We start from the raw sequence: 11,844 nt of genomic DNA on the forward strand, positions 1-11,844 counted from the left end.
TAGTTTGGCAGTGGATTTTGCTGGCCACCAGGAGATGCCGAGCATTTGCATTCCATGCGAACAGACTTTTTGCCCGTTTCGTCAAACTATTTTGCTGCTGAAAGTTGGCTGGAAAAGTTTCTCAATTCTCAATTGCGACGAAGAAATCAATTGGAAATGATTGAAACCTAATTTCCCAAATGGACTCAATACATAAATCAATAAATAATGTCCTTTCGATAATGGGAATCGACGGAAGTACCTCAGTCATTAAGGGAAGTTTAATGGATTCAAGGGTTAATAATATCGATCGAACTGATTTTTGATTGATGAATCGCCGGCCTCGGCATTTATTAATGCTTTCATTGTTTGCTAAAGTGTTTTGTTATTGGATTATAATGAGAACTCGTAAAAGCATTTCATTGGATCTTATCCTACGAAATGTTATTAATATAAGGTAATAAAGGGGTACACTCTGATTGAATTTTTTTCATATATGTGCCAAAGTTCACTGCTCGCATTCATGTATGTGTGCTCAAATGGTAAATCTGCGCTGTGTCATCAATGTTTCAGTGTTTCAACAAAAAAGCAAATATTTTCGCTTCAGTGGATCGCAGTGAACCGTAAAGAGCAGCATAACTATGCTGATAGGAAGATTTTTAGCCCCACCTGCTGAAAATCCGCCATTCTATCCGTTTAGGGATTTAATTTGTAAACGTCTCTGTGGGAAATTAATGGGTAAATACGCAAATTTCGCTGCAATGCCAACTTTCACCTCTGACATCCCAAAATACTATATACATTTTTTTTGCATTATCATCCCCATGCTTTTTGTGGTCCTAAGTCGCCGTCCTTGTCTTGATTTCGGAAATTGTTTTTGCCCACATTTCATTTGTTACCCAAACTTTCTGCAATGGAGGGAGCGCCAAAAAAGCAAAAAATTGACACAATTTAAACTTTTCTATAAACAAAAGCAATGCAGGGCAGCCAAACAGAAAAGGTTAGCCAAACGAGCCATTTGTTCCCGCTGCTGTTTACTTTCTTTTTTGCCCCAAATTTTTCCCCTTTTTAGCAGCCGCAGTTTTTTTTTTGGTTTTTGGTATAAACCAGTTTATTACAGAACACACTGAAATGTATGCTGCTGGGGGAGTGTATTTTTTTTGTGTTAAAATTTGTCAAAAGGGAAAGGCTGCTCGAAAACGTTTGCTTCGTCCTTTTTTTCCGCTTTTGGTTTCTCAATTTAGTTTGAATTGCGCACATTTGAAACAATTTGCCAACAGCCAGCGCCACACACACATGCACTTTTTTACCCCGGAATGCATTCTGCGGCTTGGCAGAGATTTATGCAGGCTTTTCATAAAGCTGACAACATGGCGTATGATTAATATCGCTGCCTGCTCCCTGGATTGTTATTTTGCTGCATTTAATTAAATCTGCAAGCGATGATTAAGTGCTCATTTTACGCAGCCAACCAGCCCTTCAGAAGTTCATACATATATAAATGCGATACTACAAGTGCTTACCTATATAAATTATATAGAAATTGCTATTTCTGGACGCCCGGCTCCTTGACAACAAAGATTAATTGGTATTGCCACTAAAAATATAAACAAGGAGTTCTGAAATTATGCCAAGTGCCGGCCAAGGACGATGTTGTGCGATGTTGTGCAGCAGCGTACTATATACTCTATATGTGGCATGCTCTCAATAAATTTGTGTATTTCATGACAATGACGTCGCAGGCGATGCGTTCCGAGAATTCCAACTATATATGAGTATATATGTACATATATATTGCATATGGGTTGTGTGCTGGCTGACATTTCTTGGCCTTTTTTGTCCTGCCATATGTGCGAAAATGCCAACGTTCATTGCAATGCAATTAATGAAGATTGCTGCAGCTGGCGCGTACTGTGCATAATACAATGTGATGTATGTAAAAATGCCTTTGGCTTATTTTGGGCCATCTAGTTTGCTATTTTATTGCATTTCATTTTGCCGTCGGGCTGCGGCATTACTTAAAATTAAATATTTAAATGGAATCTGTGGTAGAATATTCATTGGTACACAGAATATTAATAAAATGGTATGCCAATATTTTTGTAGCCCACATTTTTGGCAAACCATAGGAATTAAAACAATGTAAGCTTCTAAAAATATTATTTGTTTAGTCACTTAATTTGCTTTACTCTTCGCTTAGCATTTTATAACTGGCCTTCATTTTAATTGATACAAACGCTTTATTTACATTCCCTTTTTTTTACGTCTCTTCTCTCCATTTCACTTTCAATTTATATTCATAGGCCACCGTTGAGTTCTTTTATTTATTCCTGGTTTTTATGCAATATGAATTGCGTACGCCAATTAGAATGACATTTTACTGTGCCTTTGCTTGTTTTGTTGCTGTTGCGGTTCGGTTTTAATTACACGCTTTGCCGTTGATACTTTTAATTAACGCTGCTAATTAAAGATGCCAGCTAAGTGAAATTCTCACAATTTCCGGCTTAGATATTAACAATTTCAAGCAGGGCAGAATCGACGGAAACGCGGCAGGTAGCAGCGCATTTCGCAGGACCTTTCCCTAACCATTAGTATGATATCCTTGGGGCTTATCGCAGTCTTATTACCAATTCGGTTGCTCTGTCTGCTCCACTTTTGTGCTTGATTAATGCCCGGGATGTGCATTGGATTGCGTCCGGGATCTCCGGCGGTAAGACAATGGCAGGAAAAGCTGGTAGAGCTGGTAAAGCTGGTAACGCTGCCCATTGATTTGTGCCACCTGGCTGGGGAAATGGCCTCGGTTGCCCAGCGGAGACGCATCGTAAATCATCAATGTGAAACTCGTCCTGGCAGCACTTGCTTTTGAAACCCCCCTCCACCGCCTTGTGATTTTCCTACGAATTTTCTACGATTTTTCCCTGGCCCAATCCGGCGATTACCAGCGTAGTGCCTGTAGCGATTTAATGGCTCTCTCTGTTTTCTGTTTTGGCAGCAGAAAGTTTTCCCTTCGATTCAACGCTGTTCGTTATTGGTTACAATTGGAAAGTTGGCTGACTTTATAGGCAAATTTCCATCCAATGCCAAAAGGTGTTCGTTCGAGGGCAAATCATAAAAACTTTGCTCGCCTTTCTTATCCGCATTTCTTTATTTCTTCATCATCATCAGCAGCAGCAGCAGCAGTATTATTATTTTTATTTATATTTATTATTATTATTATTTTTATTCTTCTGCTTGCTTTTCATGCACGTACAACAACGGAAACATTCATTCACGCGAACTAATGAAGTGTCAAAAATGGGCGCCCCGAAAAGTGTGCTACGCTTTTTTCGTTTTAAAAATATTTCGCAGTTGTGTGCGGCGACATAGTATGTGTGTGTGTGTGAGTGAGGGGGAGTGAGGGGGGCAGCGTGTCCTGTGACCTTGGACCGTAACTATGAGCGAGTGCCGACTAAAATAGCTCTATAATGCCGAGGCGTTCGTTCCATTCATAAGCGTGTGTGTGTGAGTGTGTGTGTATGAGTGTGAGTGTGTTTGTGTTTGTCTGCAAATGTTTGCAGTTGAAGGCAAAGCGCGAGCAAACAAAAAGCGATTCTAATATGGATGGTACTTAAGGTCCGTCCATTTGTATCCAATATGTGTATAAATGTGTATAAATAAGCAAGCCAAACTAACGTAACTCAATCGCGAATCAATTTGTTTTAATCTCGCTTGGCTGCAGCTAAATTACAATTACACTCGCTTTTGCCTCATTTTTAGTTGCGCTTCCAAATGGCAGGAAAGTCGAACTTAACTGCAGAGTCCTTGTGGCTCAAATTGAACGTAATTGTCTTTCGCTTCCCATTCCCACCTCTACAGTTTCCTTTGATGTCCTCTCTGCTCGAATATGTTACATTCGGCTTGCTTTATTTGGTTTTGCGGTTGATTTGTATATCTATTTGGGAATACGAATTTGTTTTTGGCTGTGCAGAGAGAGAAATTCCCAAATTAATGGTAAATAACGAACAAGATATAAGGGAATGTGTATATACTTACAAGTAAGCCACTGAAACCATTAAAATGAAAGTAATGAAATACTTTGTAAGTTCCCTTGTAGATAGTTTGTTTTCCAGACTTGGCATCCTTTTTTTCGAGTGCACGCCTAGTCCTGCCATCGATTTGGTTGAGTAAGCGGCGGTGGATTGGCTCGTAGGGAAATTACATTTGTAGGTCGTTTAGGCCCGACGCCCCTCCTTTCCTTTCCTTCGCATCGCGGACTTCGCACATGGCCCTGTCAATATTTGGCCAACTTGAACACCAAACCGCTTGGCGATTGGGAATCCCCCAGCCAGAAGGCCTACAAAAATCTGTACGTCTGTCATTTTTTTTTTTTTTTTTTTTAGGGATGCTGGTACTTACGGCTTTAATGTGGCCCAAAACCGATGCTTGCTCGGGATTTGTTTACTGAAGCGCGAATCTGTTTTATTTTTGCTGTCGTGGGACCTGTTTTTCGCCCCCGCCCAATCCGGTTTATCCATCTCACGTGCTCGAAGGATATTTGCCTTTTAGGGGATTTCCCAATCATTTTTCTTTTTTATTCTTGGGAAAACAGACTAGTTGCCTGTCTATCTGCCGTGCTGCGTTCGCCAATTTGCGTTTGAGCAAAAGCCTTTGCCCGGCCGACAATGCCAATCATCACGCATACGCCGTGTGGCCGCACGTGGCCATTTTTATACCGCTCCCATTTGATCCGTGGCCATATTGTTATTCGGTATTTAGCATAAATGCCCATTTGCTTGATTTCCACACTGGGTCACTGGTTCTCTGGGTGTGTGTACTGTATCGCCAGGGTTTGGATAAATTTAATTACAAAATGCAATTTATTTTGGGTAGCCAGTCAAGTGAAGTGTCTAGAAATTGGAAGATTTTTGGGCTGCCAATCAGTTTTTATTGAAAATTGCACTACTTCTAAAATGGGGGGCGAATATGCAAACACAGTATCTTGCTTGCTATCTAATTTAACAATTATGCCAACGCAGGCCAAAATGGAAATTTCGTGTTTGTGTTTGTGTTTGCCTATTTGCCCATTCATTATTGGCAATGGAGCGCCTCGCTTGAAGGGTTAAAGTGAAGCATTAATTGTGTTTATCTCAAATTCCATTTGCAAATTGCCTTTTGCGGCCGTTTCAATTAGTCTGTCAATTAACACTTTTGACAGCGGCCAAACGATGAAACATCCCACAGCAGGATTAGCCACTCGTTGAGTTTAACCCGAAATTAGCTGGCGTTCATCAATCGTCTAATCACTTCGGACTCAGCCACAGAGCAATTGGTCACTTGCTGGTGGTGAAGTGCCCACCAACCACCTTCTCCACTGAGGTCAAATTGTCGGTTCACTCACTTCACTGCCTTCGTTTTGCCAAGGAGCAGACATCCCAGTCATTCCCAGTGGATTCTCTAATTATATTTTGCTCCCGGAGCCACACATTACCGCAGCTCATCTAAAATTGCTCTGAAATCTGAATTTGGGCAAATGCTGGGGGTGCAACAAAGCAGGAGCAACGCGGCGTATACGCAATGTGTTACGGCAATTCATTTGTTGATTAGCCGCGGCAAATTGTGAGTGAAAATGGTACGAAACAAGGAAAATATGACCCGGGGCCAGTGGCCGGAATAATAAAGCCACAAATAATAAACAAGCACGCGGTTGTTCGTGTCCTGCCTCGTTGTCTCGATGTTTCTGGTTCTGGTTCTGGTTCTGGTATCCTCGGCTATTTTGTGCTCCGCTGCTGCTTTCAGTCTGAAATTTCAATTTAAAAGCATGTAATTTTTCAAGGCCCGCCTGCCGGGCCCCATAGAATGTAGGGCTGTAGGGGGTGTGATGGCCTGGTTGTCACCGCGTTTTACCGTCATCATCATCATCATCATCGCTGCGCATATGTGTTTGCTGGCCTTCCCAAAGCATCCCCATTTCATTCACTCATCCATATTGAATAGACAGTAAAAGTTGGCCTAAGTGAATTTTTCACAAACTCAAAACTCGAAACTCGTCAGCTGTCTGCCGCCTTAAAGGTTCGATGTTCGAACTGCCATCCGAAATGCAACTTAAAAGTTGAAGGAAATTTGTTAATCGAATTTCAAAGGAAATGAAATTTAAAGTACAGCACTTGTGTCGCTCTTTTCTCAGCTATAAATGTTCATAGTTGGCATTTTCTGTGACATTTTACTTCTCACTCATATAAGCGAGCAGTTCCACTTGTTTATCTCCAAAGTTGGAATTTAAAGCCATTGCTCACAGCCAATTGGATGTAGAAATGTTTTGGAAAACATTTTAAATACAAGTCACCCAATTTAAAGTTTAAAGCATTAAAAATTAATGGAATTTTAAGACTAAACTCTTTACGACCCATGCTTTATGCCCATAATGCCGTAGTAAAGCACCCTGGAGAATGTTAATTGCGAATGTAAACTATGCACTTAGCTGGTTTTTACTGTCCAGCTTTCTTTGTTATTGTTGCCCAGCGTTGGTTGGCTTCTTTGTTGGCTTGTTTGTTTTTCGCCAGCTGCATGCAGCCAGCCATGAAATCTGTGCAACCTTTGCCCCCCCTCTCCTTATTTGCCCCACTATGCCAGCTTTGCCGGCGGGCTGAATGTCCTGGACCCGAAAGCCATTTGGCCAGAGACAAAACTACACGGCCAGTCAATGGCGGCATACAATTTCAGGCAGAGAAAACAAAACTTGGCAACTTGAACCATAAATGTCGGCTGAATGCCAAGTCAGACGAAAGGCAGGACACACAAGTGCCCAAACGCAGGGCGTATAAATACACTTCAAGGCTGGACACCATCCCCTCCCCCCTCGCCCCCTCGCCACCACTCACAGTGAAAACAACGTGCGCACAACACTCATACGCCCCGTTGTCTAATATGTGTCTAACTCGCCCGTTGCGCTGCTTTCATTTAGTTGCTCGCCCTGTCGCCCCATTCAAATGGATGTAAATTTTTGGGTAAGACAGGAATCCGCAGCAGACTCAGACACCGCCGTGTAATCCCAATCCCAAGCCCAATCCTCTCGAGGCGTCGCCTTGTTAACATGTCGCATTTTATCCGCATTATTAACGCTCATCGCGCCTTGCTCGCCGTGCTTTGTTTTACCGGCTTTTGTTGGCCCGGCTATTTACACTGGAAAATAGTACTTAAGTGCTAATACTGTAGGCCATGGAGGCACGCAGATAAGGCCATACATTCTTCTTGTGGCAGCTGACTGACTTGACATGGCCAGACAATGGGCGACGAACAAGCAGTGAATTGGATTTTGGGGTGTGGCAGGTCAAGTGGCAAAGCTGGGAAAGACGTACTATGTCAGTATCTGAAGAATATACATGCAGCCCTGGGGGGCAGTCTGCCGAAAAAACAATGGGCTTCTTGGGCCGACTGGCTCTTTTTTGGCTGGCCAGGTATCGAGAATGCTTGGCTTAGATTTCGGTGCAGTTTGGTGGAGGAAGGCAGACAAAGTCCTGCTGTTGTTGCCTCTCATGTTTACCAGTTGTCTATGGGAACAAGACTTAAGCCTTGCCACATGCCGATGGATGCGAAAACAAATTAGCCACAAATTGTTTGATGAAAAGGATTTCTGGTAATGGAAGTTTCTAAGGGGCTTTGGTTTTAATTTAATATAAGCTTAACACAATAGTAGAATTTTTTAATAACTAACTAAGGAGGCTTTTCCAGCAAGATAATGCTTTTCAAGTTCTATCAATCTTTAGCTTAATTTGATTAGAATTTTAAAATATATGTGCATCTTGAAGTAGCAATTTCGTGCACATAACCAAAACCATTTTGCTTGTTCCACGCAAATTAGGGAGGAATTACACAGACGCCTATCCAATGCCAAAGTCCTGGCTGGCACACACACACAAAGCTGAATCCTGTTGACAATTAGTCCACTAAATTAGATGGGCGTTCCTCTCGATTCCGAGTTCCTGTGGGGTTTGTTTTCGTGTAAAGCTGAAATCGAATTGATTGTACTTTTCGCTGCCACCACCCACCTGGGAAATTCGTAGAGGGAGTTGGGTGTTAAAAGCTGTAGTAGGTGTGGCAGGAAGAATCACGAGGCAGAAGCTGAACAGCTCGTTGGCTTAAGGAGCCCCTGGTATTTGCCTTCGTGGTCAGCGAACAATGAGACACAAAGCCAAGTAATTAAGACAGTGACAAACACTCGGCGAAACCACTTCATTCGTGGTGGTGGACAGTGAGAGCAACAGGGACAGCAGCACTCAGCAGACAGAGATGGAAAAACGGTACAAAGGACAAAGGTCAGGGAGCCACTTGGCTCGTGTTTATGCGCCTTTTATGCTGCAACTTCATTAAATTTTACTTTTATGAGCGCAAACAAATCGTTAAAAACATCTCAAAGCTCCTGCACAATGGAGGCCACGCCCCCCCCAGCCACTACAGCCCCCCACAGACTCATCCCGCCCCCTCTTGCCAACGAATCACGAGCAGAGAACTGGGCCGGGAAATGTAGCCGGACAACGGTTCTTTTAATTACTTTCTGCATAAATTTGCACTCATTTCCGGCCCTCGTTCTCTGGAGATGTCTGAACCAGCTGGACACTAAATGGAAAACAAATTGGGCGGCCACAGACGCGGTCGAATTGCTAGTGGTGGTAAAGAAAATATCTATCAGCTAATAAAGAAGGTATAATGTCTACTGTAAGATGCTTGCAGTTTAAATGTTCGAGGTATCTTTAAGATGCTTTTAAGGTTGCTTATAACTCAAAAGGAGTTCCAAGGAGTATAGGCAACATTTTATGTGTATATAGCACGTTGAGTATAATATTCAGATGTACACAACCCAACTCCATTTAGATTGTTATGCAAACATGCAGATAATATTCCTTAAAGTCACTAATTTACCGCTAACAACTGTGTAAGCGTACTTATGTACATGTTTGCTTGCCAGCTTAGCGCCTTGTTGTGCCGAATAAAAAATGATGCAAAGGCGAAGTGCGCAGCTCGGCTTCGTTCTCGCAATGCTGGAACATAAAGGGAGTTGGTTCGCTTTATGCCAGGCACTTGATGTCAGATCCCGGCTCTTAATGCTCAATGCTTAATGCCGCACTTCTCTCCTCTGCCGCCCATCGACGCACATGTGCGAATGTCCTTTGGGTGTCCTGCGACAAGCTGGTGCTGTGCTGCTGCTCCTCTTGCTCCTGCTCCTGCTCCTGCTTTAGATTCAGGTTCAGGTTCAGCTGCTAGTCCTAGTCGCAGTCACAATCCACCGCCCCTTTGGTGTTCGCTGGCAAATTGTTATTTAATTATGGCATCCTGGCCACCCGATGCTGAGACGCAACCGGTCACGTTCCGGCGTTCCGGTAATGGCGAATAAATCAACAGCGGAAGCGTTGCAAGTGACGTGCCACCGATGTGGTTGTGGTTGGCTCTGGAGCCGAGCTGCACCTGTCCGGGATGTGTCGTTTATCGTCCTGTGCCACATACACCAGCGACAGCAGTAGCAGCAGCAGAAGCGGCAGAAGCAGTGAAATCAGCAGGACTTGAAGCGCGAAATGATTGACTTTAAAGTCAAATTGCGCAATCTAATCCAGAGGCAGCAGCTTGGGGCGTGTCGGAAATGACTTGCAACGGTGGCAGAGACACGTGCTGTTGGCTTCCAGTGCTGGGGATTCAGGCTACAGGATTCAGGATACAGGATACGGGATCCCAGCCTGGTTCCAATCAGCGGCGGAGCTTGCCATGACATTCAATTAACTCGATGCCATGCTCGGGAAGCAAAAGGACCAAAAGCCAATGTCTCCTGCACTCTGTGATATTTCGGAAATTAATCCTTGCGTCAACTGCTGTTGGTGGTGGTCAGCAGTGTATCTTTGGCTTTGTGGTTCTGCTGGTTATTTCGCTGGTTTTGGATAACATCAAATAATGTTTCTGTATTCTCGGAATGCCTTTCAAAGTTTTACGTGAAAGTTGCCAAACTTAATTTGCACTTCGTAAACAGTTTACCCCTCGACATAAACAACTGATAGAATTTCAAATTTAATCCCAGGCTAGACTAACATTTTATGCACTATTTCTGTGCTTTTATTAATTCATTAGAACTTCGTTTATGGCCCGTAATCAATCGTAGAAGCAATCAAATTTCCGAGAGCAGCTACACATTCCTCTATGCTCAATCTATCTCCATCTTGTGAATTTTCCCAACTCATCTTTTTGTCTCTAGATGGCGCGTGACTCTGACATTCCATCTGGATATGAAAGCTTCCGGCTGTGATTATCAAATCAAGATATAATTGCTTGGATGCCCCAACGTCATCACCCTCATCAAGAATGATTCAGCTTGGGCAATTATTTTTGAGCCTCGCAGCTCATCCGCAATTCAGTTGGCCAAGTTTCTTCATCTGCTTCATCAGCTTCATCTGTGAGTGACCCAAATTCCACATCGTAATCATTTATCCGCAGTCTGAGGATTTAGTCATGGATAGCTATCTACCGTCACCGAATTGGCAGGACTCCCAAATGTCAGCTGGTAAATAGTTTTCGTTTGCCAGCGAGCAAATAAGTCAATATTAAGTTAGCCGATAAGTCGCTTTTTGCGGCATGTCCCTCAAGTTGGCAACGGTTTTCGGCTGCGCAGCAATTTCTTATCCTTTTGTCAAGGATGAATGTCGCACACAGAGACACAGAGCTTCACTGTCTCACTGCCTGCATGTGAGTTTGAGTTTCAGTCCCGTGTCCTGAGACACTGAGTGCTGGAAATGTTTTCAAAATCCACTCAAGCTCACTTAGAAGTCACCACCGACAGCCAGGTGGAAAATGGACAGAGAATGGGGGCGTTCAGGACATTCAGGACATTGAGGTTTATGCTGTGAGCATTGTCGGGTATTCCGGGGATTACCTTTTCCCCCTTTTGCACACCAATAAACTTGACAGTTAATCCGTAATTGATCTGGAAAAAGGTACGATTATGATAATGAAGCTGACAATGAGCATGCTGATGGAACTGAAAGTGACAATGAGGGAAAATTCAAAGAAAATTCAAAGAAAACTCATCGAATGACCCAAAAATAAAAACCCAAAAAGAAAACCCTCAAAGTTTATGCTCACTTTGTGGCACTTGGTTAAAGTCGCATTCCGAAAGCCACATGAATTTCAATTTTTATTTGACACAAATGGAAGAAAACGGGGAACGTGTCAAGACAAATGTCCTTGGGGTCGTGGCTGGGGGAAATTCGTTTATGGAAATGCGTAAAACGCAGAGAAATTCACAACTTACCTAAGCAGCCATAACAGCAGATCATAAATAAAACAATATCATATGAATGCTTACGCGGCGTATGCGTAATGTCGACGAAGTGGATATTCCGCTGTTTTGGGGTGGTGCAGGCAGGTTGGGTGGGTGAATGTGGTGAAAGTGGTGCGGTGCTGCGACAACTAAGCAAAATGTTATTTGCTCCTTGGCACGCAATTGTACAGACAACGAGGCAACGTGGCAACGAGGCAACGGGGCAACGAGGCAGCTGGGAACACGTGCAGGTCCTGCCAGGATATGTAAATCGACGCGTGTGTGCGCATAGATATAACCATGTACCGCATCTAACCATTTCCCCTTCCTTGGCTCTAAGATGGGCATAGTGCAGGTATTAGTGTAAAAGCCAAAAGTGAGAAAACCAGCAGCCAAAGGACTACGCCAGGAGCATACAAATGCCAGCCATGCTGGCGCAACTTGTCATAAGCGCCATCGCCGGCTTACAAGTAAAAGCAAAATAACCAGCCAACGCAGAGGGACACCAAACAGCAAGCAGCAGCAGCAGCCGCAGCAGGATTCTAGCCGGGAGCAGGAGTAGGAGCACGAGCAGGAGCAGCAGTCGCCAA

This window comes from Drosophila santomea, chromosome 3R (assembly GCF_016746245.2).
Source record: "Drosophila santomea strain STO CAGO 1482 chromosome 3R, Prin_Dsan_1.1, whole genome shotgun sequence".
NCBI classification, from domain to species: domain Eukaryota; kingdom Metazoa; phylum Arthropoda; class Insecta; order Diptera; family Drosophilidae; genus Drosophila; species Drosophila santomea.